General features: G+C 43.1%; 1 pseudogene; it reads right to left on the bottom strand.

The window, feature by feature from the left end:
- Nucleotides 1-1,142: 1,142 nt before the first annotated feature.
- LOC112069966 (ER membrane protein complex subunit 1-like) lies at nt 1,143-25,972 on the bottom strand (annotated as a pseudogene).
- Nucleotides 25,973-26,375: the final 403 nt, after the last annotated feature.

Here is a 26,375-nt window from a genome sequence, read left to right as displayed (position 1 = left end):
TTGAAGCTATAACTTACAGTTCAGTGTACTCAAATGACAACACAAAAAGGTGCTGCTACTCCATTGTATAGCTAGCTATACTTTGTTTTCAATGGAGGTTTGATAGTTGCACTAAGCTCATTAGACTTGACACATAAGGCATTTAACAGTATAACCGATATGCATTAATGGCTGTATCAACGACTGAAGTGACCATTGAACTGCAAGAAATATCCCAGATTGTAGCTTAGCTGTTGACAGTCCTTTGGACTAACGTTAACTACCTAACTCAGAACAGATCAAGGAGTGCAAAGTCAAGAAATGTTATAGTTAGCCCACATCAAATGACATTTGAAACGATTATATCAACAGCTGTGTCAACTCGTGATGTCGACATATCTAACTACTAACTATCTAATCCATTCATGCCATCACATCAGCAACATTATGATGGCAAACAACTTGACCCTCGAGTAAACAGAGAACCACGGGATAAGCTTTCGTTTTCGATTCCTCCATTTCAACAAATGTTTGCTAGTTCGTCCGCTGTGGCTTGTTTAAAGCCTAACATTACAGTAGGTTTGCTAAGCAACAGTGTTTGGCTTTGTTTGTCATGCAAATACGACAAACTCTTCCGAATTCAATTATTATGGTTTAACAGCTATGTTTGCTTCACCGTAAACTGCAGTATACAATGGCAGGATCTGTTTTAGCTAGCTTGCACGTAACGCTAGATTCCTACTAGGTATATTACTGTAGGTAGCAAGCTATGCTAATGCTAGCACAATCAGCCGAGTGAAGTTAGCATGCAAGCTGTTATATTCAGCTCTTTCTCGTCAACCGAGCGCTGCATTTCTCAGACAGGGACGTTGTTTACCTGGTTATTATGGATCCTATAAGCGGAGGTAGCTCTTTCGTTTCAAAAGCTGTGTACGAAGCTGATAACAGCAGTCCATTTCGATTCCCCATCTCCTCCACTCGACGCCATCTTCAGATTCCTTACTAGACAAGCAGGCATACTTTTTCAACAACATCCCCAAATAACAGGAAGTGTCGACATAGATATTATAAATCAAATCAGCGCTTTAATAAACTAGTAAGGGGATTTCGTAGATAAATGTAGAAAAGATAGAGAATTATAGAAGAAAAAAACGACAGTGAAAGAATTGCTATTACTTCTTTATAGCACAACCAAACATCAGTAGTAAGCTTACTTTGTGCAACAAAAATGAAGACTTTCAGAAATAGTAATCATTTTATTGAGGGCATTGGCGTTTTTGTGAAAGTGTTGCATGAGCAGAGTTGTCCATTATCCCCAAAAGGAAAAATTAATACTCTAAAGCGCCATGCTAATCCATGTTTTAGACATAAATATCTTACAAACTATAATTTACACAAAGGCCATGGGGGGGGGATATTAGTTAAGATAAATCACAAAACTTCCAGTGCATCAAAGAAAGACTTAAAAAGACCAACACTGCGAGCCTTAAGAGGCACACGACCCAAAAAACAAACCGCAGTACACACACACKCCAGTTCATTATCTGTCATAGGGCTGGTCTTCAAGTATCTGTGGCACAAGCATGGTGAACATACCCTTTAGCACACATAAAAATAAAACATTTAAAACAAAATAAACAAAAAGTTATCGAAATCTGTACCACATTTAGTAATCTTAGATTAGGCCTCATCTTAAAAGACGTTTTAGTCATCTTTCAGAGCTAAATAATGTTTAAGAACACCTGCTTTGAAATGCACCAAGTAACCACTTAACTCTCTTTCATTGTGGTAAAAAACATTTCATTGCATGAAGTGAGATCATGAAAAGCACTTTACATTGCTATCTTAAAAAGGGAGGTTATAAAGGGTTTAGACAGTTCATTATTTGTTAATAACAATGACATACAGTGCCTTCAGAAAGTATTCATACCCCCTTGACTTATTCTACAATTTGTTGTGTTACAGCCTGACTTCAAAGTGGATTAAACACATGACCGTAAAAAACATGTTAAGAATTTCATGCAAATTTATTGACAATAAAATACAGTCATCTCATTTACATAAMTATTCACACCCCTTTGCTATGACACTCCAAATTGAGCTCAGGTTCATCCAATTTCCTTTGATTATCCTTGAGATGTCACTACAACTTAACTGGAGTCTACCAGTGAGTGGCAAATTCAATTGTTTTGACAGGATTTAGAAAGAAAACACACCTGTCTATACATGGTACCACAGTTGACAGCAGATGTCAGAATAGAAACTATACCATGAAGTCCAAGGAACCGTCTGTAGATCACCGAGATAGAATTGTGACGAGGCATATAGCTGGGGAAGGTTACACAACAATTTCTAGAGTGTTGAAAGTTTCCAAGAGCACAGTGGTCTTCATCATTTGGGAAATTGAAAAAACATGGAACTACCCAGACTGCCTAGAGATGGCCGTCCAACCAAACTGAACAAACGGGCAAGAATGACCTTGGTCAGGGAGGTGGCCAAGAGCCCAATGACCACTCTGACAGAACTACAGAGTACCTTGGCTGAGATAGGAGAACCTGCCAGAAGGACAACAGTCTCTATAGCACTTCACTAATCTGGGCTTTAATGGGAGAGTGGCCAGATGGAAGCCACTCCTAAGAAAAAGCCACATGACAGCACGCCTGAAGCTGGCAACCTAACCCATTTTGAATTCAGGCTGTAACAACAATGTGGATTAAGTCAAGGGGTAGGAATACTTTCTGAATGCAACGTAACTCCCTTTATATTCTACCTCAATGCAAAGTCTTACCAAATAAATTAAACAAAATGAGAGAGATCTGGCAACCCGAAATGAATCTCTTCATCTCTTCCCACCAAAACGGCTTCAACTCGTCCACCACCATTGTCCCGGGGTTCATCCATGCAGCAACGGAGAGGTCAGGATTTGAAAAGGTGAGAAGTTGACTCTTTTACCGCCAGGCCCGGTTGAGCAGTTTGACCTGTGCCAGACGTTTACTAATCATGGTGGCGAAGAAGAGCGCGAACAGAACACTGCTGATCAGGACGTAGTCGTAGTCATCTTTTAGCACGTCGAACTGCTTGGAGGGGTACACTCTGGTTTGGTAGATGTCAAGGCCGTACGCAACCACCTGTGTAACAAAAAAAACATATACATTTCCGTGTTAAATATTGAGTCTTTTGACCTACACTATATAGTTGAATCTTCATTTCATCCACATTTCGCTCTCTGCATCGTCAGTGTACCATGGCCTTGGAAATGCAGAAGGAAATACAGACTTGATTCATTGAAGGAAGTGTAATAGACCAGTTTCCCAACCAGGGGTACTAAGATCCCTGGGGGTACTAAGATCCCTGGGGGTACTAAGATCCCTGGGGGTACTAAGAGACCTGGGGGTACTGAGAGACCTGGGGGTACTAAGACCCATGGGGGTACTTGGCCTATCCACAGGGGGTACTAGGACCCCTGGGGGTACGTGGCCTATCCACAGGGGGTACTAGGACCCCTGGGGGTACTTGGCCTATCCACAGGGGGTACTAGGACCCCTGGGGGTACTTGGCCTATCCACAGGGGGTACTAGTACCCCTGGGGGTACTTGGCCTATCCACAGGGGGTACTAGGATCCCTGGGTGTACTTGGCCTATCCACAGGGGGTACTAGGACCCTGGGGGTACCTGGCCTATCCACAGGGGGTACTAGGACCCTGGGGGTACCTGGCCTATCCACAGGAGGTACTAGAGAAGATCCATGAGACCATAGCCCTACTCCAAGGGTACTGTGGACATAGCAAAATGTACTTTGTGGCACAGTAGCCAAAACAGGTTGGAAACCACTGTAATAGACCATAGACTCACCAGACATGTGGACTCCAGGCCAGAGGGGGCAGTGTAGATTCCTTTCACTCTCAATACGGTCTGATTGTAGTTGATGAACCACTCTGTGCGGATGGGCATCTCTGGGGCGTAGGGTATAAGGTTCTCCTCACTGGAAATACATTATAAATCAATTCTTACTTTCATAGAGTTTCATATAGTGACAAGGGCCCAAAAAGACTCCAGCCACCCCAGTCATAGACTGTTCTCTCTGCTACCGCCCGGCAAGCGGTACCGGAGCGCCAAGTCTAGGTCCTAAAGGCTTCTTAACAGCTGCTACCCCCCAAGCCATAAGACTCCTGAACATCAAATGGCTACCTGGACTATTTGCATTGTCACCCCCCCTCCCCCATTTTACACTGCTGCGCCTCTCTGTTTATTATCCATGCATAGTCCCTCTACCTCTACCCACATATTACCTCAACTAACCTGTGCCCCTCCACATTGTCTCTGTACCGGTACCCCCTGTATATAGCCTCGCTACTGTTATTTTATTGTTGCTCCTTAATTATCTGTTATTTTTCTAATTTTATATTTATTTTTTACTTCAGCTTATTTTTGTAAATACTTTCTTAAAACACATTTTTCTTAACCTTTTCTCAATAGGGGGTGCTGTTTACACTTTGAAAACAATTAGTTCCCAAATTAAACTGCCTCGTACTCAATTCTTGCTCGTACAATATGCATATTATTATTACTATTGGATAGAAAACACTCTAGTTTCTAAAACCGTTTGAATTATTTCTCTGAGTGAAACAGAACTCATTCTGCAGCTCACTTCCTGTCAAGAAGTGAGATTTCTGAAATCGAGGTCTCTGTTCCAGGGTCGGTTTATAAATTCCCTTGTAAGCTATGGGGCTACATGCACTGCATACGCCTTCCCCTAGATGTCAGTAAGCGGTGAGACTTTGAATGGAGTGGATAGCACCATCTGGGGGAGTATAAATCCTCTTGAACGGAAGGACGTCGGGCCTTTGACGCGGGGCCTGACGCAGGAGGGACACCAAGCATGGCGTCCTGAAAAGCTTTCGGTTTAGCAGTTCTATATCTCCGGCTCTGATTTTAATTTGTTTTTTGTCTTAACTTAATAGGTAGTTAATTTAAACCGACTTATAGCAGTTTATAGCAGTTTATTGCGATTTTCTGGAATTTTCTTTGTCATGTGTCGTCGCGAGTTGTACACCTCATTTCATTGCTGTACGCGGTGTATTTTCAGAAAAGTTTTTATGAGTATTTAGGTATTTGACGTTGTCTCTGTAATTATTCTGGCTGCTTCGGCACTATTTCAGATTGCAGCTTGCAATGTAGAAACTGTGATTTATACCTGAAATATGCACATTTTTCTAACAAAACATATGCTATACAATAAGTATGTTATCATACTGTCATCTGATGAAGTTGTTCTTGGTTAGTGGCTATTATATCTTTATTTGGTCGAAATTGTGATAGCTACCTATGCAGGAAAAAAAATGGTGGGAAAAAAAAGTTGTGTCCTTTTGCTATCGTGGTTAGCTAATAGATTTACATATTGTGTCTTCCCTGTAAAACATTTAAAAAATCAGAAATGATGGCTGGATTCACAAGATGTGTATCTTTCATCTGGTGTCTTGGACTTGTGATTTAATGATATTTAGATGCAGTATTTACTTGTGACGCTATGCTAGGCTATGCTAGTCAGCTTTTTTACTGATGGGGTACTCCCGGATCCGGGATTGGGACCAATTAGAAGTTAAAAACTGCATTGTTGGTTAAGGGCTTGTAAGTAAGCATTTCACTGTAAGGTCTACGACCTGTTCTATTCAGCGCATGTGACAAATAACATTTGATTTGATTTTAACCAGTATTCCTCTCTAATGGTCAAGCAGGGTCCTGCATTAGTGCACAATGTAGCAAAATGTTTTGAAACAGAAAACAAAAATGTGCATTCGTAATTGGACAAAAAGAGGTATTCCCCTCCCAGTTTTCAGAACATATTCTTCCTTTTGGTGCCTAATGAACACGACCCAGGGGTATGTGTTGGTACTAACCGGCTGTGTCAGTGTACGACCTCTTGGTCTCCGTGGATCCAGGAACATCTTGGGAGAGACAAGATGGCTCCCGATGGTAACCCACTGAGAACAAATAGCAAAATGAATTACGATACAGACAGTGCTGAAAGAGGGCATTAAATCCACTAACTGGTACGTGACACCATTGCAAAATCTGCATAAGTAAAGGTTTAGCAACAACAGCAAAAATTTAACCATGAAAATTAATAACAAATACTTCTTAGTATCCTTGGTTATTGTTTAGGCAACGTTTCACAATCTCTATTATTTTAAATATAAAAAAAGTACTGACCCAGGAGATCTCAGGGAGCAACATTTAGCCACGACAAAAACACCCCGCACCCACAGAATACCCACCCACAGAATACCCACCCACCCACAAAAATACCCACCCACCCACCCACAGAAACACCCACCCACCCACAGAAATACCCACCCATCCACAGAAACAACCCACCCATCCACAGAAACACCCACCCATCCACAGAAACACCCACCCACGCCATCCACAAAAACACCCACCCCAAAAAACACCATCCACAGAAATACCCACCCATCCCTCCCTCCCACCAACTCATCCTCCCTCGCCACCAACTCATCCCTCCCCTCCCACCAACTCATCCCTCCTCCCACCAACTCATCCCTCCCTCCCACCAAACTTCATCCCTCCCTCCCTCCCATACTGACCCAGGAGATGTCTGGAGGTGATGCCCTTCTCAGTTGAGCGTTAGCCTCCATGGTGGTGATGGGGAGAGGGGAAGCATGTAGGTCTGCTGTAGGACCTGGGGCAGGTGGGTCTGTCCAGACTACTGAACACTGTGCTGTTATACAGCTCTGTCCCTTCAAACAGCTCCAGCCACACTGAACTCATTACGCCTGGACTTGTGTTCCAGTACTCATTACTGTGGAGAGGGAGGGAGTGACAGAGGAGTGACAGAGGGAGAGAGGAGGGACAGAGGGAGAGAGAGAGGGACAGTAGGGAGAGAGAGAGGGAACAAGAAGGACAGAGAGACAAAGAGAGAGAGAGACAAAGAGAGAGAGAGGGACAGAGAGACAAGAGAGAGAGAGGGCAGAAGACAAAAGAGAGAGAGACAGAGAGAGAGAGAGAGAGAGAAAGAGACACAAGAGACAGAGAAATCATATAGATATATAGAGAGAGATTAGAGAGAAATGTTTAGGGTTCTCATAGCTGGAAGACAGTTAGTTCATTAACTTTTTCCTCACCATAGAAATCATCTTTGTAACACTTGTGACGTAACAACAGCTGCACTACTCGCTACACCCATGAAATCCTACCACCGCTACTGATAATCCTACCACCGCTACTGATAATCCTAACCACCGCTACTGATTAATTCCTACCACCGTCTACTGATAATCCTACCACCGCTACTGATAATCCTACCACCGCTACTGATAATCCTACCACCGCTACTGATAATCCTACCACGCTACTGATAATCCTACCACCGCTACTGACTAATACTTACTTACTACCCACCACTACTACTGATAAATACTACTACTCACACCACTACTACTTATTAAATACTACTACTTACCACCACTACTGATAATACTACCACCACTACTACTGATAAATACTACTACTAACCACCCCACTACTGACTACTACTACCACCACTACTACTGATAATACTACTACCTACCACCACACTACTGATAATAACTACTACTACCACCACTAATGATAATACTTACTACTGATAATACTACTACTGATAATACTACTACTACCACCACTACTGATAATACTACTACTACCACCACTAATGATAATACTACCACCACTACTGATAATACTACTACTACCACCACTACTGATAATACCACTACTGAAAATACTACTACCACCACTGATAATACTACTACTACTGATAATACTACTACTACCACCACTACTGAGAATATTACTACTTCTCCTAATAGTACTGCTACTGCTCCTACTACTGATAGTACTGCTGAGAATACTACTACTGATAGTAGTACTACTACTGCGAATACTTCTGCTACGAATACTGCTCCTACTACTCACCACAACCCAGTTCTCAGAGTGAACAAAGTGGACGGGCCCCCTGGCCTTTCTCTGGACGGCTTCATGGATGATGCGTCCAGTCACACCGTCGACCAGGAACACGCCCACAAAGGCCCGCTCAGGGTGGGTGTCTGTACTCTCCGTCACCACTGCCAGCAGGTTAGGGTTTAGGTACTGTGGTAAAAAGAAAAGTGACTGTTATTCAGGTCTTCACACAAAAATCTAAATTTTTCTTATTTCCAACAAGTTTGTATGTGCACTTGTTGCTCCTGAAAAATTATTAAAAGTTAAACTTTTGGGTCAGAGTTTGCAGATATTACCCGCTGAACATGCTTTTTAGTCCAGGACTAGTCTAAATCTGGATCTGGGAAACCGGCCCTTAATAGTTGAGTGTAGACCCTCTAGTTTATATACCAGGGCAAATTAGCTACCAACAGCAAGCTAGCTAAATAGGACAAATTAGCTAGCAACAACAAGCTAGCTAGCTAAATTGCCATAAATGTTTAATGCTTTTTGACCAGTCCCCAAATAAATGTAATTGGTTCAGAGATTGTTTTGATATTTCAACCTGCGTGTCCCGATCYCTTCTGGTGTGGGTGAACCGCACGTCCGGTTTGGTCAGCATGCTAGAAATGAGTCTCTCAAAACGAACCAATTAAAAAACAACCCGTCCTGACCAAAACATCCACACAGCATGACGGTAAAACCCAGGGAGCTCTGTCAGAACAGGGCAGAATGCTTCAGGAAACAGTGCTTCGACAGTGGACGAGTAAGTCAGCTAGCGAGGCCTTGTTGTCGTTTTATAACAGGTTATGATTAGCAGAAATAAGGGAGTACGAAGTCTCATAGTAGTAGATTAGTTCTTACAAACAATCCCCTCGTACACAGCTAATAGCTAGCTAGCTAATGTTAGCCAAAGCAAGCTAGCAAGATACTGATAGTGCAATACAGATGGAGAATCAAAATGATCACACCTACTGTACACCTCTTACTGTATAAATTACTGTACATCTTACTGTATAAATTACTGTTGGAAACAAGTCTAGGTTGGAACTGTTGCTGTTAAAAAATACAAGTAATAAAAAAAAAAAATCTGAATACAATTATTTAACATTTCACACAGATGTAGACCAAGACAGACCAACTGCCCGACCAAGACACAGACCATGACAGACAGACCGACCATGACAGACAGACCATGACAGACAGACCATGACAGACATATCTGTGTGATTTGATCAGTCAGTTTATTCCAGTTCAGAATGAATTAATGTGAATTAATTTTAGCAGCAACAGTTCCAACCTAGACAGATATGTAAGAATGTTTTTAATCATTTATATGTATATATCATTATTTGTTGTTGTCTATACAGCATTTTTTTTAGGCTTAAGGACAATGAAATGCACCGATATTTACGTATAGTTGCATGTTTTAATAAATTTGGGTCCCAGGAAAAACAGAGAATTTCTAATTTGGGTCCGAGGCTGTAGAGGTTGAAGAACCCCTGCTGTAGTCTACAGTCGTGGCCAAAAGTTTCGAGAATGACGCAAATATTAATTTTCTGCTGCCTCAGTTTGTATGATGGCAATTTGTATATGCTCCAGAATGTTATCAACAGTGATCAGATGAATTGAAAATAATTGCAAAGTCCCTCTCTGCCATGCAAATGAACTGAATCCCCCCAAAAAACATTTCCACTGCATTTCAGCCCTGCCACAAAAGGACCAGCTGACATCATGTCAGGGATTCTCTCGTTAACACAGGTGTGAGTGTTGACGAGGACAAGGCTGGAGATCACTCTGTCATGCTGATTGAGTTCGAATAACAGACTGGAAGCTTCAAAAGGAGGGTGGTGCTTGGAATCATTGTTCTTCCTCTGTCAACCATGGTTACCTGCAAGGAAACAAGTGCCGTCATCATTGCTTTGCACAAAAAGGGCTTCACGGGCAAGGATATTGCTGCCAGTAAGATTGCACCTAAATCAACCATATCGGATATCAAGAACTTCAAGGAGAGCGGTTCAATTGTTGTGAAGAAGGCCTTCAGGGCGTCCAAGAAAGTCCAGCAAGCACAGGACCATCTCCTAAAGTTGATTCAGCTGCGGGTCGGGGCACCACCAGTACAGAGCTTGCTCAGGAATGGCAGCAGGCAGGTGTGCAGAGTGCATCTGTACGCACAGTAAGGCGTAGACTTGGAGGATGGCCTGATGTCAAGAAAGGCAGCAAAGAAGCCACTTCTCTCCAGGAAAAACATCAGGGACAGACTGATATTCTGCAAAAGGTACAGGGATTGTACTGCTGAGGACTGGGGTAAAAGTCATTTTCTCTGATGAATCCCCTTTCCGATTGTTTGGGGCATCCGGAAAAAAGCTTGTCTGGAGAAGACAAGGTGAGCGCTACCATCAGTCCTGTTTCATGCCAACAGTAAAGTATGCTGAGACCATTCATGTGTGGGGTTGTTTCTCAGCCAAGGGATGGGGCTCACTCAATTCTGCCTAAGAACACAGCCATGAATAAGATAAGTACCACAACATCCCGAGAGCATTTCTCCAACCATCAGGAACAGTTTGTAAGAACAATGCCTTTTCAGCATGATGGACACCTTGCCATAAGGCAAAAGTGATAACTAAGTGGCCTCGGGGAACAAAACATTGATATTTTGGGTCCATGGCCAGGAAACTCCCCAGACCTTAATCCCATTGAGAACTGTGGGCAATCCTCAAGAGGCAGGTGGACACACAAAAACCTACATAGAGTATGTACTTTCATCTTATCCCAGTGACCTGTGGATATTTAAGTATGCTCTCTCTAATTCTCTCTGTCTCTTTTCTTTTTCTTTCTCGGAGAACCTGAGCCCTAGACATACGTCACGGCAAACCGGGATGATGACTCTTTGTGTCGTCCGCCTGGCTTTGCTGCTATTCCAGTTTCAGCTGTTCTGCCTGCGGTTATGGAACCCCTACCTGTCCCAGACCTGCTGTTTAACTCTTAATGATCGGCTATGAAGCCAAACTGATATTTATTCCTGATTATTATTTGACCATGCTTGTCATTTATGAACATTTTGAAAATCTTGGCTCTCTTAATTCTCTTTTCTTTCTCTCTCTCGGAGGACCTGAGCCCTAGGACCATACGTCAGGACTACCGGGCATGATGACTCCTTGCTGTCCCCAGTCCACCTGGCCTTGCTGCTATCCAGTTTCAACTGTTCTGCCCTGCGGTTATGGAACCGCCACCTGTCCCAGACCTGCTATTTTCAACTCTTAATGATCGGCTATGAAAAGCCAATGAAAATTATTCATGATTATTATTTGACCATGCTTGTCACTTATGAATATTTTGAACATCTTGGCATAGTTCTGTTATAATCTCCACCCGGCACACCAGAAGAGGACTGGCCACCCCTAATAGCCTGGTTCCTCTCTAGGTTTTGGCCTTTCTAGGGAGTTTTTTCCTAGCCACCGTGCTTCCTACACCTGCATTGCTTGCTGTTTGGGTTTTAGGCTGGGTTTCTGTACAGCACTTTGAGATATTAGCTGATGTACGAAGGGCTATATAAAATAAACTTGATTTGATTTGTTTACCTTGTAGCGAACACTGTCCTACCACCTAGGAGCAGTGTTTACCCCACCTAGAGCAGTGTTTACCTTGTAGTGAACACTGTCCTACCACCTAGAGCAGTGTTTACCCCACCTAGAGCAGTGTTTACCTTGTAGTGAACACTGTCCTACACCTAGAGCAGTGTTTACTCTTATAGAGACACACTGTCCTACCACCTAGAGCAGTGTTTACCTTGTAGCAAACACTGTCCTACCACCTAGAGCAGTGTTTACCTTGTAGTGAACACTGTCCTACCACCTAGAGCAGTGTTTACCCTACCTAGAGCAGTGTTTACCTTGTAGAGAACACTGTCCTACCACCTAGAGCAGTGTTTACCTTGTAGTGAACACTGTCCTACCACCTAGAGCAGTGTTTACCCTACCTAGAGCAGTGTTTACCTGTAGAGAACACTGTCCTACCACCTAGAGCAGTGTTTACCTTGTAGCGAACACTGTCCTACCACCTAGAGCAGTATTTACCTTGTAGAGAACACTGTCTACCACCTAGAGAGTGGTTTACCACCTACTAGAGCAGTGTTTACCTTGTAGAGAACACTGCGGTCTCCCATCACTCTGCCCTGAGAGTGGACATGCTCGTTGGGTCTCTTCCCATTGACCGCTACTATCTTCTGGACCTCTGTAGGTAGGACCACCTCCCAGATCCGCTCTGTGGACAGGTCCTGGATGCACACACACACACACACACACATTTAATGTCACAAACACACACAATGAATGTCACATTCACGCAGACACACACAAACTAATGTTCCATGCTCGCACACACACAAGCACACACACAAATACACACACACAAATACACACACACACACACACACACACACAGTGTTAAGTCACCTTGCGCAGCCTGAATCCAGACAGGTTTCCCTGATCTGAGCAGATCAGGTAGAAGAAGATAGAGGAGGCCATCTCCTGGAGCTGCTGCAGGACGTTCTTAGTGGAGGGGAAGGCTGTCACCTGAAGGGAGGGAGAGAATGCATATAAAAAGGCAGAAGAAGTCAACACTAACAGGTACGTTACAAAATAAAGGCGCAAATCTTTCCCACAATGCAGCAGAATGTTTTATTTCACATCATTGATGTTTCATCCCCCCCAAGGCCTTGAAATCAGACAGATGTAGTCCTACCTTGTATTGGTCATCGACCAGCAGCAGGACCTTGGCGTAGTCCTGGTCTATAACCGGTAGTAGTAGTGACTGGAGGATGGGCCGGGGCAGGGCCGGCAGGGCGATGTGACTCTTCCTGCCAAAGATGGGGTTGAACACATGCAGGGTGGCCAGGCCAGTGTCCTGGGGTGAAAAACAGAAATGTTTTGAAGCAGTCTGCAATGTTACAAAATAAAAGTCTTCCTCCAAAATAAAAGTCTTCCTCCATTAAAAACATTCCATAACGTTAAAAATGAAAAAGTAGAAATGTTTAGAAAAATAGAGACATTTCCTCCAACGTTACATCCAGTCGGAGTAAGAGCTGCCCCACAGTTACAGTATTTTTTATTTTATTTATTTATTTATTTAACTCGGCAAGTCAGTTAAGAACAAATTCTTATTTTCAATGACGGCCTACCGGGGAACAGTGGGTTAACTGTCTTGTTCAGGGGCAGAACGACAGATTTTTACCTTGTCAGGTCGGGGATTTGATCTAGCAACCTTTCGGTTACTGGCCCAACGCTCTAACCACTAGGCTACCTGCCGCCCCCAGTATGTAAACACTTYGGTATTAAATCCTACTGAGATGCTTGATTACGACAGCCCCCAATGTCTTTTTTACGTTCAAGATCAAATGTAAATAATTTGGGAATCTTAGATCACCAGAGCTCTCACATATAAAACATTTATAAATGATGTAGTAAGGACTAGTTTGCAACACAGTCCATGGTGTTGTTTTCCTACCTTATCCTTGATGAGCAGAGTGCACTGTGGGGGATGTGGGAAGTGAGCGGTAGTCTCTGGACTATCAGTTTGAAGGCTGCGTTGGGCTGGACATTCTCCAGGTAGTGCTTCCACGAATCTGCTGACTTGCTGTCGATGCCAAACAGCTGGAACCAATCAAGATGATTTATTTCATAGCGTGTGCTATAAAGTATAACAATACTTATTTTATGGCCAAGAACAAACGCACTGTGAACCGAACATCATTGGGTGGTGCCTGAGGTCAACAGACAGTAGAACTCTCTACCAATGAGAGTAAGCGCAGTTTTCTAGCAGCAGTTTACTTTTTTTTTTTTTTTTTTACATTGCCTGTTTTTAAGCAGGTAGTTTGTCACACTTGCTGGAGGCAGTGACCATTGAGGATCACCTTCTGCCATCTATAACCACAACACACCCCCCTCTCGTCTGACCTTCCCGCGGCCGTGACCCCCCCTCCCCCTCTCGTTCACCTTCCCGAGGCCGTGACCCCCCCCACTCGTCTCACCTTCCGAGGCCGAGGACCCCCCCTCCCCCTCTCGTCTCACCTTCCCCGAGGCCGTGACCCCCCCACTCGTCTTGCACCTTCCCCTGAGGCCGTAACCCCCCTTCCCCTCTGTCTTCACCTTCCCGAGGCCGTGACCCACCTCCCCTCTCTTCCCCGAGGCCGTGACCCCCCTTCCCGTCTCACTTCCGAGGCCGTGCCCGTCCCTCTCGTCTCACCTTCCCCGAGGCCGTGACCCCCCTCCCCTCTCGTCTCACCTTCCCGGCCGTGACCCCCTTCCCCTCTCGTCTCACCTTCCACCGAGGCCGTGACCCCCCCTTCCGTCTCACCTTCCCGAGGCCGTGACCCCCCTTCCCCTCGTCCTCACCTTCCCCGAGGCCGTGACCCCCCTTCCCCTCTCGTCTCACTTCCCGAGGCCGTGACCCCCCCTCCCCCTCTCGTCTCACCTTCCCCGAGGCCGTGACCCCCCCTCCCGCTCTCACCTTCCCGAGGCCGTGACCCCCTTCCCCTCTCGTCTCACCTTCCCCGAGGCCGTGACCCCACCTCCCCCTCTTCGTCTCACCTTCCCCGAGGCCGTGACCCCCTCCCCTCTCGTCTCATCTCCTCCTTCCCCGAGGCCGTGACCCCCTCTCCCCTCTCTTCACCTTCCGAGGCGTACCATAACATCATCTCTGCAGGTTGAACTCATCCCTGGACAACGTTTCTATGGTGACCTCGTTCTTAACCTGGCTGCGGGTTACGGGCTTCGTAGAACATCTTCCACAGGTGTGCCAGCCACGCCTGGCACAGATCACTGGGATGACAGACGCTTCAGCACCATGGGGAATAACCCGTCTAGAGGAGGGAGAACCACGGACAGACGGACACACGTTATTATCTACAGTTTCAGTCGTTAGATTCTAAAAACAGTTATCGTTCGAGAGTGAAGTCGTCACGATAGAAGGCTGGACCGCAAGAAGTTTCCTCGGGTTTATCTGGACGTCAATGGATTCTTTCTACAGGGACACTAAATACACGAGGTCAACACTGAAGCTCACAAAGTCATCTACAAACAAATGACAGACTACAAGAACACAACCAAACAACAAAGACTACAAGAACACAACAAAGACTACAAGACCACAACAAACAACAAAGACTACAAGACCACAACAAACAAAGACTACAAGAACACAACAAAGACTACAAGAACACAACAAAGACTACAAGAACACAACAAACAACAAAGACTACAAGAACACAACAAAGACTACAAGAACACAACCAAACAACAAAGACTACAAGAACACAACAAAGACTACAAGAACACAACCAAACAACAAAGACTACAAGAACACAACAAAGACTACAAGACCACAACAACAAACAAAGACTACAAGACCACAACAAACAAAGACTACACCACAACAAACAACAAAGACTACAAGAACACAACAAAGACTACAACAAACAAAGACCACAAGAACACAACCAAACAACAAAGACTACAAGAACACAACAAAGCAGAAACTTAAATCAGAGCCCGTTGTTACTGATCTTCAACATAAGCAAACAGAAAGGACAGAAAGCTCAGAGCTTTACCTTGAATGGCTGGATCCAAGCGCAGCAATTAGGAAACCAAAAGAGACAGAGCAAGACTTAAGCCAATTGGGGATAGCAATACATAGAGGACAATTAACTTAGACAGGGTCAAAATAACATTATACGTTACTGGCGGCAACAAACACAGGCCATCACAAATACCTATACAAAGCCAAAAAGAGACAAAAAAAACACATACAAAAATAAAATACATGGAATTTTAAAAAATTATATATTACAAAAAAGACATGTTCAATACATATATTTTAAAGAGAATGACTAAGCATAATAACGTTAAATCGTATTGTTTTGGAGAAATATATATTTTTTTGTGTCATCCTCAATTATTTTATTTAGGTCGTCTTTGCTTAACGTTGTGTTTTTAAAACGATAACGTGAATAATGAACTCTGATGTTCCATACCAGCTTTCTTGCCAAACTCCCCCTCCAYCTCCGCCTGGGTGCCAGTGAGTGGCAGGTCCACCATCTCCATGGTAACAACATCAGCTAGGGCCTCCTCTCTGGTCCATACCACAAATATCGCCTGGAATCACAGGTGTTGGTTCAGAAGCCTCGTCTAGTGTGTGTTATAATATGTGTGTGGTGTGATGTTTGTGTGTTGATTCTTGTCGTAGTCGTGTGTATAGTATATTCGTCTAGTGTGTGTAATATATGTGTTGTTCGTGTGTCATAATATGATGATATGTGTGTTGTAAGTAGTGTGTGTGTGTGTGTGTGGTGTGTGTCGTGGTGTGTAGTGATGTGTGCGTGTGTGTGTGTGTATATATGTATGTGGTGTGTGTGTGTATGTATATATATCGTGTGTCGTGTGTTGTGTGTGTATCATTCTAGTGTGTGTGTGTGCGATATGGTGATTTTTTTAGGATCCCGTTAGCCAATGGCGAAAGCTAGTCTTCCTGGGCTGACACAAAGAGACATTACATACAAAAATATTTTACAATTTACATACATTTAAAACAGTGTGTGTGTGTGTGTGTGTGGTGTGTTGTTGTGTGTTCGGTTAGGGTTTTTGTGAAATCCAAATAGTTCTATGGTGGTGGGCGTGGCAATGAGAACGGTCGCCCGTCGTCACGGCGACATTGTAGTGGAATATTACATCTTGGCGCTGTTGAGATTTTTTTTTTAAACATTTATGAAAATTCCCCTGCATTTCTACAAATTTTCCATGTAGCTGAAAGAAAAACAGATTTTAAAACGCAATTTTCCTGCAATTCTATGTATTTTTGGCCATGAATAATGCTGTGTTCTTTAAAAAAGAAACATAATAACAAAATTAAATACTATAAATGTTTTGTTAATTTTCAATTCTCCGACTGTCTTTTTGTTGTTCTCAAAAGATATTAAAAAACATATCTAGATCATTATATTTTCTACATATTTGATATCTGATTTGTGTCGTTTACACACCGAGAGCGCTTTTTTACACTGCTTTGGATTTAGCCGACCCAAAAAACACAAAGATTACAATGGCAGCAAATCCTAGCCAGTGTGGTGGTGTTTGGTTACACGCGTGCCAGAATCCACAAAGAGATTCTAAAACAAGGAAAATTCAGACAATATGGAACATTTGCGTCCCCACAAGGAAAAAAGCTATTTTTAGGCTTAAAGGGGTTTAGTTTTAACAATCCAGGGTTAGGAGTTCGGTTCGAGATTAAAACTTCTTATGCGCTGCCAAGGGCCGGCTATTTGAGTAAACCTTGAGAGAAAACGGATCCGGCCATTTCACAACGGGCCTCGTTAACGTCCAGATTCTTCTCGTACATACTGCATTTATTATTACTAATTGGATAGAAAAACCATTCTCTCTAGTTCTAAAAAGCCGTTTGAGATTACTTTTTCTCTGAAGTGGAAGACAGAACTCACGGTTCTTGCAGATTGCCCACTCCCTATCCGTGAAAAGTGAGATTTTCTGAACGTGAATATGTCTCGGTTCTTTCAAGAGCTTGCCTATAAATGGGGTCATGACACATATTAGAGGAAGTATAACATACACGTCATATGCCGTATCCCCTAGATGTCAAGAGGCTTAAGGTGGAGAGCAGAATGAGATTGATTTTATTGCTTCTCTGGCGGGTGGAATACATCATCTTGGCAGATTGGAGAGGTCGCACATTTTTCTTTTTTTTTGAAGCGCAAAGAATGAACCTGGAATCGCCTTCTGGAAAAGCCGTCGTTATGGGCGCATTACAACTCCGGCTTAGATTTTGAATTTGATCACTGTATAATATCATCCTAAAAGTATGTTTTTTCATATAAGGTTTTATTTAGATTATTGAGATTTAGTTGGGGACGTTTAGCGTGTTGCCGTTGTTTGACTTTTTCTACGAGAGGAGAGCTTAGCGGCCTGCATTGGCCAGATGTGGCTTGCTAACTTGGTCAATGAGGGTAAGAGTCGTTCTGAATTCAAACAAAGACTAAAGAAGTTCCTGGACAAAGGAAACCGCAATTGTACATTCCACATAATCTCTGATGGAAGATCAACAAAAGAGGTAGGGAATCCCAATTTGGGATGCTATTTCATATGAGTTGTCTGAATCTGTGCTGTCGCCCTTACCGGGTATTACTTATTTCGCTTTGTAATCAATGCTGTGTCGTGTGTTAGCGATTGGTAGTAAGCCTACATTAACGCTAATTGTGTTTTCGTGTAAAACACTTAAAAAATCGGAAATCTTGGCTGTATTTACAAGATCTTTGCTTTCATTTGCTATACACCCCATATAGTTTATATTATTTCAGAATGTTTTAGTGGACGTCGATGATGGGTCTGAAGTTGTCGGTCTGTTAGGGTTGGAGTAATTAGGTATTTGACCGTTGGTGTCTGTATTTACTTCTGGCTACTTTTCCGTGCTATTTCTGACTGTAGCTTGTGATGGTAGCCAGTAATGTAAAACTGATTTACTACGCTCAAATATGCACATTTTAGAAAAAACGATAGATTTATTCGTATAACATGTTATAAAGACTGTCATCTGATAGAAGTTGTTTTTCTTGGTTAGTTGGTTTGGTTCTAGGTTAGTTGTAGGTTGGCTTTGGTGCATGCTAAACTGCAATGCTACCCTGTGCTGTGAAAAATGTCTGTCCTTTTTTTTATTTGGTGGTGAAGCTAAGCATAAATATACGGTGGTGTTTGCTGAAAACACCCATTTAAAAAATCAGGACATGTTGGCTGGATTCACAAGAGTTTATCTTCAAATGCTGTATTGGACTTGTTAATGTGTGAAAGTTAAATATTTCTAAAAAATATATTTTGAATTTCACGCCCTGCACTTGGCTGGATTGTGTCATAAGTGACGGTGTCAGGCTTGCAGCCTGAAGAAGTTAAGGTAGGGAAAATAGGATTTTAATGGGAATCAATTGTTTGGTCCCCACAAGGATAGCAAAACCAATGTGTGTGTGTGTGTACATACCTGGCTGCTGTATAAAGGTGAGGCATGGTCCTGTGTCTGCACTAGGACCCTGTAGCCCACAGAGTCGTCCTTCTTCAGGAAGGCATGGACTAGAGCTGGGGAGGGAAGACATCAGACACACTACAGGGTGAGACATCAGACACACTAACAGGGTGAGACATCAGACACACTACAGGGTAGACATCAGACACACTACCAGGGTGAACATCAGACACACTACAGGGTGAGACATCAGACACTAGAGGGTGAGACACCAGGCACTAGAGGGTGAGACACCAGGCACTAGAGGGTGAGACACCCGTAAAGCACTTTGTGACAACTGGTCATGTAAAAAGGGCTTTATAAATAAATGTCATTGATCGCCGTCCTGCACCCCTACAGATTCCAGCCGTGTTTCCTTTAGACTTCTCTGTAAGCGAGGGGTTGGATGTGTCAAACCCATATTTACTACCCAAAACCTGATTTTCCAACATACAGCGACACTCACCTTGTGTGGTTTCCCACCGTTAAGATCCAGGGGAAAGATGACAGTGGTGTCCAACAGCCTGCGACCGGAGTCGACGCTGAACAGATTGATAGCACAAGCCTGGAGTGAGAACAGCAAGGAACATAACCAACGGGTTACTTACCTCAGTATAATTAAACTACTATATATATATATATATATGGATCACATGCATGACGCAACACTTAGATTTTTAGGCAACTCAAGAGACACGATGACGACTCACCGTTTCGTTTTTGGGAGTCATGACGGCAGCGACAGTCTTCTCCCCCGTGGTGGCAAATGAGACTAAGAACGACTGTAAAAAAACACACAACAACATCGAAACGTGTTTATTATGTTCACTTAGAACTCATTCAGCGTCATTGACCTTCCAACTAACAACATTTGAGGTCCAATGTTATCCAGGTTGAATGGTAAATAGTCTAATAATATAATGTATGCTACATAGCAGATGCACTATCCAGAGAGACTTGTAGTACTGGGGAAAAAAATATATAGCAGTAATCAAACTCACAGATACGGTTCACTGTATACAGGTAGACCCGGTTCACTGTATACAGGTAGACCCGGTTTACAGGTAGACCCGGTTCACTGTATACAGGTATACCCGGTTCACTGTATACAGGTAGATACAGGTTCACTGTATACAGGTAGATACAGGTTCGCGTTTGGTAATACAGGTAGATACAGTTCACTGTATCAGGTAGATGTACAGGTTCACTGTCTACAGGTAGCATACAGGTTCACTTATACAGGTAGACTACAGGTTCACTGTATACAGGTAGATACAGGTTCTACTGTAATACAGGCTAGAGCCCGGTGCACTGTATACAGGTAGAACCCCGGTGCACTGTATACAGGTAGACCCGGTGCACTGTATACAGGTAGACACGGGTGCACTGTATACAGGTAGACCCCCCGGTTCACTATAAGCAGGTAGAGCCCCGGTTCACTATATACAGGTAGAACCCGGTTCACTGTATAAACCAGGTGGACCCGGTTCACTGATATACCGGTATGACCGGTCACTGTAATACAGGTAGATACGGTTTCACGTAGATTAACGGTTTCACTGTATAACCAGGTAGACATGGTATACTGTATATAGGTAGAATAAGTATACTGTATATGGTAGACATGGTATACTGTATATAGGTAGATAATGGTTTACTGTTATATTGGGTAGACACAGTATACAGGTAGATCAACGGTCTAATCTGTATATATGATATGATACGGTATACTGTAATATAAGATAATACGGTATACTGTATATAGATAGATAGGTATACTGTAATAATAGATAGATACTGTGATATATATATATATATATATATATATATATATATATGTATATATGGTATACTGTAAATATATATGTATTGTATACTGTATATATATATGTATATATGTATACTGTATATATATATATTATATATGTATATATGGTATACTTGTAATATAGTAGATATAGTATACAGGTAGATAGGTATACTGTATATAGGTAGATACGGTATAATGTATATTGGTAATACAGTTCACTTGTATATGGTAGATACGGTTTATGGTCAGTGACATTAATAATTGCCTGTCTGGATGAATTAAGTTTATTGAATTCACTATATTGAATAAACAAAATGAATGAATGAATGTGTACCGGCTGGAAGTCTCGGAGTGGGGCGATGGTGTATCCATCAGCATCGAGCTGCAGCAGACGTGGTGTCTGTCCGAGCTGGAGAAAGAACTCTGAGAGGGGGAGCGGGCGGGTGGGGCTGGCTGGACACCAGGACGGGCTGGAAGCCTGGGAATACCTTCAGATCCAGGACTGGGGGGAAAGAGAGTAGGAAATGAAGCACAGAATTGTAAAAAGATACTGTCATTCGTTTCCATCCAGAAAGCAATAGCAGCAATGGATAATTAATCAGAAGGTATTTCACAGGATTTAAAGGAAAAATCCAGTCAAAACACAAAATTTTGCTAACACGTTAAATTAGCTAGCGTCTGCTCGCTAGCTGAAACAGTCTCAAAATCAGCCCATATGAAATGAAAGGCAGGGATGCAACAACGCCAGTTCACACATCCATGCTGAATACACACGCAGCTAGTGTAGTGAAGTTCTCGCTAATTCCAAATGAGTTTTCATTCTGTTCTGCTGTGATTGGTGCGCTGAGTTCTCCAGCTGACTCTGTGATGTCATCACGTTGGCCAAATGTTCAAAGTAGATAGAGGTGGTTTGCTCAGCTGATAGATGGTTTGCTCAGCTGGTGAGATGTTTGCTCAGCTATGAGATGGTTTGCTCAGCTGATCGAGGATGTTTGCTCAGCTGATCGAGATGGTTTGCTCAGCTGATCGGAGGATGTTTGCTCAGCTGATCGAGGATGGTTTGCTCAGCTGATGGGATGGTTTTGCTCAGCTGATCGAGGATGGTTTGCTCGCTGATCGAGGATGGTTTGCTCGCTGATCTGGAGGATGGTTTGCTCACTGATCGCAGGATGGTTTGCTCAGCTGAATGCGATGGATGGTTTGCTCAGCTGATCGAGGATGTTTGGCTCAGATGTATCGATGGGATGGTTTGCTCAGGTGATCGAGGATGGTTTGCTCAGCTGATCGAGGATGGTTTGCTCAGCTGATGAGGGATGGTTTGCTCAGCTGCATAGGGATGGTTTGCTCAGCTGACGAGTATGTTTGCTCAGCTGATAGAGGATGGTTTGCTCAGCTGTGAGAGGATGTTTGCTCAGACTGATCCGAGGGATGGTTTGCCTCAGCTGATAGAGGAGTGGTTTTGCTACTGATAGAGGGGTGCATGACGGATGTTGCTCAGCTGATGAGGATGGTTTTTGTCAGATCAGGTTTGTCGTTATAGAGGATGGTTTGCTTCATGCTGATCGATGGATGGGGTTTTGGCGACTCAGACTGATCGAGGATGGTTTGCTCAGCTGATAGAGGATGGTTTGCTCAGCTGGTGGAGGATGGTTTGCCGTAGTAGCCAGTGCGTCATAGCTACTGAGAACAGAGTGATTTTCAGAACTAGGAACTAGTGTTAGGCAGATGAGCAAACAATTATTTTTTGGGACAAATCGGTAGAGGGATGAATGTCGCCATTTGACGTGAGACGGTGTAGTCCACTGTTGATACAGTCGGCAGCAGTCAAGTTCAAGACTTTGAACTTTCAAGATGCAAAGTGTCACTTGCCTCATCATCAGGATGTGTTTTGCATCATATGAGGCATCATGATGTGGCAACTGACACTTTGTATCTTGAAAGTCCAACATCTTGAAAAGTTGACTGTTGACATGCAAAACATTTTGGGAATGTTTTAACAGTGGACTAATGAAAAAAAAAAGTAGAATAATGAAAAATAACCTTTTTTGAGTGGAGTTCCTTTAAAAATCACAGAAGTTAAAGCAACAAAAACAAATCCCATGACTGAAACTTAAGATCGGCGGGTAAACTTTTTGGCTCAAGAGACACATTGGGATTTTGACATTTAACGGAAGGCCGCTCAGATTTGTTTGTCAAAATCGATTTGCAGGCTAGAAAAGGGTCAGTTAATAGAAAATATACAGGTCCATTATCATATACATCATATACATGATAATGGACTTAAAGCATTTGAGATATATATATATATATATATATAAAAACACTTTCAAATCTAGTTTCCGAAGTTTAAGTGTGGCCTGGAGTGGGGTTTTTTCTAAACCCAGAAAAATGATTTACTCCATATCACGGAAATCTGTCGCAGTGACAGACAACTTTAACCTCTGCAATCGCATGTTATGTCTCTCAGTTTCAAACATATCTGTTGCCATCAAGCGCTGGCTCACTGAACGATACGGTTGTGGCGTTGGGAGACAGGTACAGTACCTGTAGTAGGATCTGGCTGAACTCTGGAGTCTCCTCAGCCTGTATAGGGAGGGTGTAGAGGGCAAAAGTGGCGGGGTCCACACACATCAGAACCCCCTGACCAACCACCACACAGCTGGACTCAACACTGGACAGCCATGGYGCTTCAACTGATCTCTGAGGACAACGACAGACAGGAATCAGTGGGTTAGACACAGTGTACAGGCTACAGTGGACCAACAGACACAGTGTAGATACTGACGGAGGACTAACACTTTGGGCTGGTTTCCCAGACAKAGATTCCGTTTCCTCCTGGACTGAAAAAGCATGCTCAAAAGGAGACGTTTTTTGTTTTTAAATCCAGGACTAGGCTTAATCTGGCTCTGGAAAAACAAGCCCTTTCGTGATACCTTCATGAATTTTTTTAAATGGTTACCAATGAAGGTTTGATGACAGTTGTAGAGCAGTTACCTGCTTGGTGATCTCTCCATCCTCTAGGCTGTAGGCTATGATAGTGAGGTGAGAATTAGGAACCACCCCCAACACATAGAGCTCCTCTTCTCCCCCAGAGTACACTGCCTGGTACTGGACTGCATCACTGTGGGGGGGGGTACAGAAAATAATTAGTAGATCAGTTTTACACAGTCCTGAAATGAACTGCATATTATCTACGTGCTGTAGACTGGGTTCAAATACTATTTGAAATATTTCAGATACTTTGAGTGTTTGATTCAGCCTTTGTGGGCGGGGCTTGCACTTTTGGCTACATTTGATTGGCTCCATTGCGTCAGGTAAGCGTCACCAAGTGCAGCTAAATCATTTGAAATAAAAACAAATACCATTTGAACCCATGTCTGGTCCCAGACAGCACCAGTGTCCTACTGTACCTACCCGTCAGGCAGGTTCTCCACCCATTTCTGGTGTCCATTGGACAAGTAGTGGAGAGAGATGGCAGCTTTCTTTAGCACTGCCACATGCTTTACGGTGTCCTGTATGGCCACAAAGCACGCAGCCTGGAAGCTGAAATAGAGAGAGACATTATGAGCAGTTAGTCATCTGTCGAAATCACTAAAAAAATAAATGATGTCCATTTCTATTGCGTGTCTCTCAGCTATAAAATTACAGTTAATGAGAAACAGGTCATCTGCACACGAAGACACAGAGACACASACACACACCTGCCAGTATCCAGCACGGCCTCCCAGTTCAGCCCGCCAATGTTTGTGTCCCAGGAACGGAGCAAACGACCATCTCCAACCACCATCAGAGCATCTAGAGAACACGTAAAAACAGTCAAATATCCACCYTCAAAGATGAAGGCAGAATCTTAAAATGAACATAGGCCTAGATAAAGCCAATATAATTGACTGTGTACAACACGGTTATGTTGGCTAGGCCAAGAAACTAGGCAAGTCTACAACAAACTTCTAAATAGGCTGTAGTCACCTTGTCCATGCAGCAGAAGTGTGTCTATGGTTCCCTCTGGTCCGGTCTTGTCCACATGTCTCCAAACTGTAAAGTCAGAATGAAAAATATTTAACTCCTTGCAACTCAATTTATTTTTTTATACATTTTTTTTTGTCACAGATTTCAGAGTCAAAGAGAAAAGCTAGAAACATATTCGTACTGTAATGTGAATTACAAATACTCACGGAGATCTCCAGTCCTGGAGTTGAAAGAGGCAAAGATATTCTTGTCTGTGGCGACAAACAGCTTTTTAGATGACTGTGTATTCGACTCAAAGTGGGCAAAGAGTGTCTTCCCCACATACTGCTGTCTCCTGGAAATAGAAAAAAGTTTTTTTTTTTTTTTAACAGTCAGTCTTCTGTTGAAATATAGCTAACTATTTTTACTTTAGTTAATCAATCACTAATGTACATAATCATCTTCATTACTGTGGCATTTTGGAGACAGTATCATATCTGCAAATACACTGATCAATACACTGATCACAAGAAGGAGCAAGTGGGACAAATCTGGGGAAACGGGTCTCCTTCCCTCATTGATCCTTAACCCCATTAAAGAAGAGGAAGCAATCTCGACATACATTTACATTCGTGAATGATTAGCTATATATTCCAACAAGAGACTGTCGAGGCCGGGTGCAGACATGACAGGGCTAACTATTGAGTGAAACCAACCCCGGACCACTACTGCCTTTTCGCCTATGTCTATGATCAACCATATCTGACGCTGTCAATGGTTAGCACATAGCATTAGCTTACGTTCACTAGCTGCACAGCAGAATCAATGGACATTCTCAATGTTAAATAGCTAGCTTACATACCAATCAAACTTTCCAACTTGATCTTCGAAAACAGCTTCACTAATGCAAAATAAAGAAAATAAGACTACAAATAAAGACGTTAGCTTAGCCATTTTAACAGATGGCTTCTTAGAAAAGGTAACGTTCAAAGATGGTGGATACATGAAGACGGTTCACTCAGGCCGTTAACCATTGAAGAAAATGGTCAGTTCCGATCTGCTTAAAGGGGTGGTTCTCCCACGGACACCAATGCAATAGCAGCTGGGTCTGGTCTGCTTATTTCATTGACTGTAAATGTAACCAGAATAAAATAGAGAGTGGGGTGTCTCGCTTTCTCTTCCGTCTCTGATAACCCATGTAATAATCCCTTCCGGGTCGATTTTCTTCTTCGTTTTATTTGGCGATGTGTAAACTAACACATATGGTGCATTACCGTCATCTACCGAGCTGGATTGTGATGGTGAGAGGACTATTGGCGCTGACACCAAGAGCTAAGAACCCTTTTATCCTCTAAAGGTTCTTCATAGAACCCTCCAAAATGGTTCTACCTAGAACCCTCTGAAGGGTTCTACCAAGAACCCTTTTCTATCTGTTAAGGGTTCTATCTAGAACCCCCTGTGCAGGGTTCTTCCTAGAACCCCTTGTGAAGGGTTCTTCCTAGAATCCTTTAATCTGTGAAGGGTTCTTCCTATAACCACCTGTGAAGGGTTCTTCCTAGAACCCCCTGTGAAAGGTTATTCCTAGAACCCTTTTATCTGTGAAGGG

The sequence above is a fragment of the Salvelinus sp. IW2-2015 genome, unplaced genomic scaffold (assembly GCF_002910315.2).
Source record: "Salvelinus sp. IW2-2015 unplaced genomic scaffold, ASM291031v2 Un_scaffold1173, whole genome shotgun sequence".
Lineage (NCBI taxonomy): Eukaryota > Metazoa > Chordata > Actinopteri > Salmoniformes > Salmonidae > Salvelinus > Salvelinus sp. IW2-2015.
Note: the sequence above shows the minus strand (reverse complement) of the source record. Positions and strands in the feature narration are given on the sequence as shown.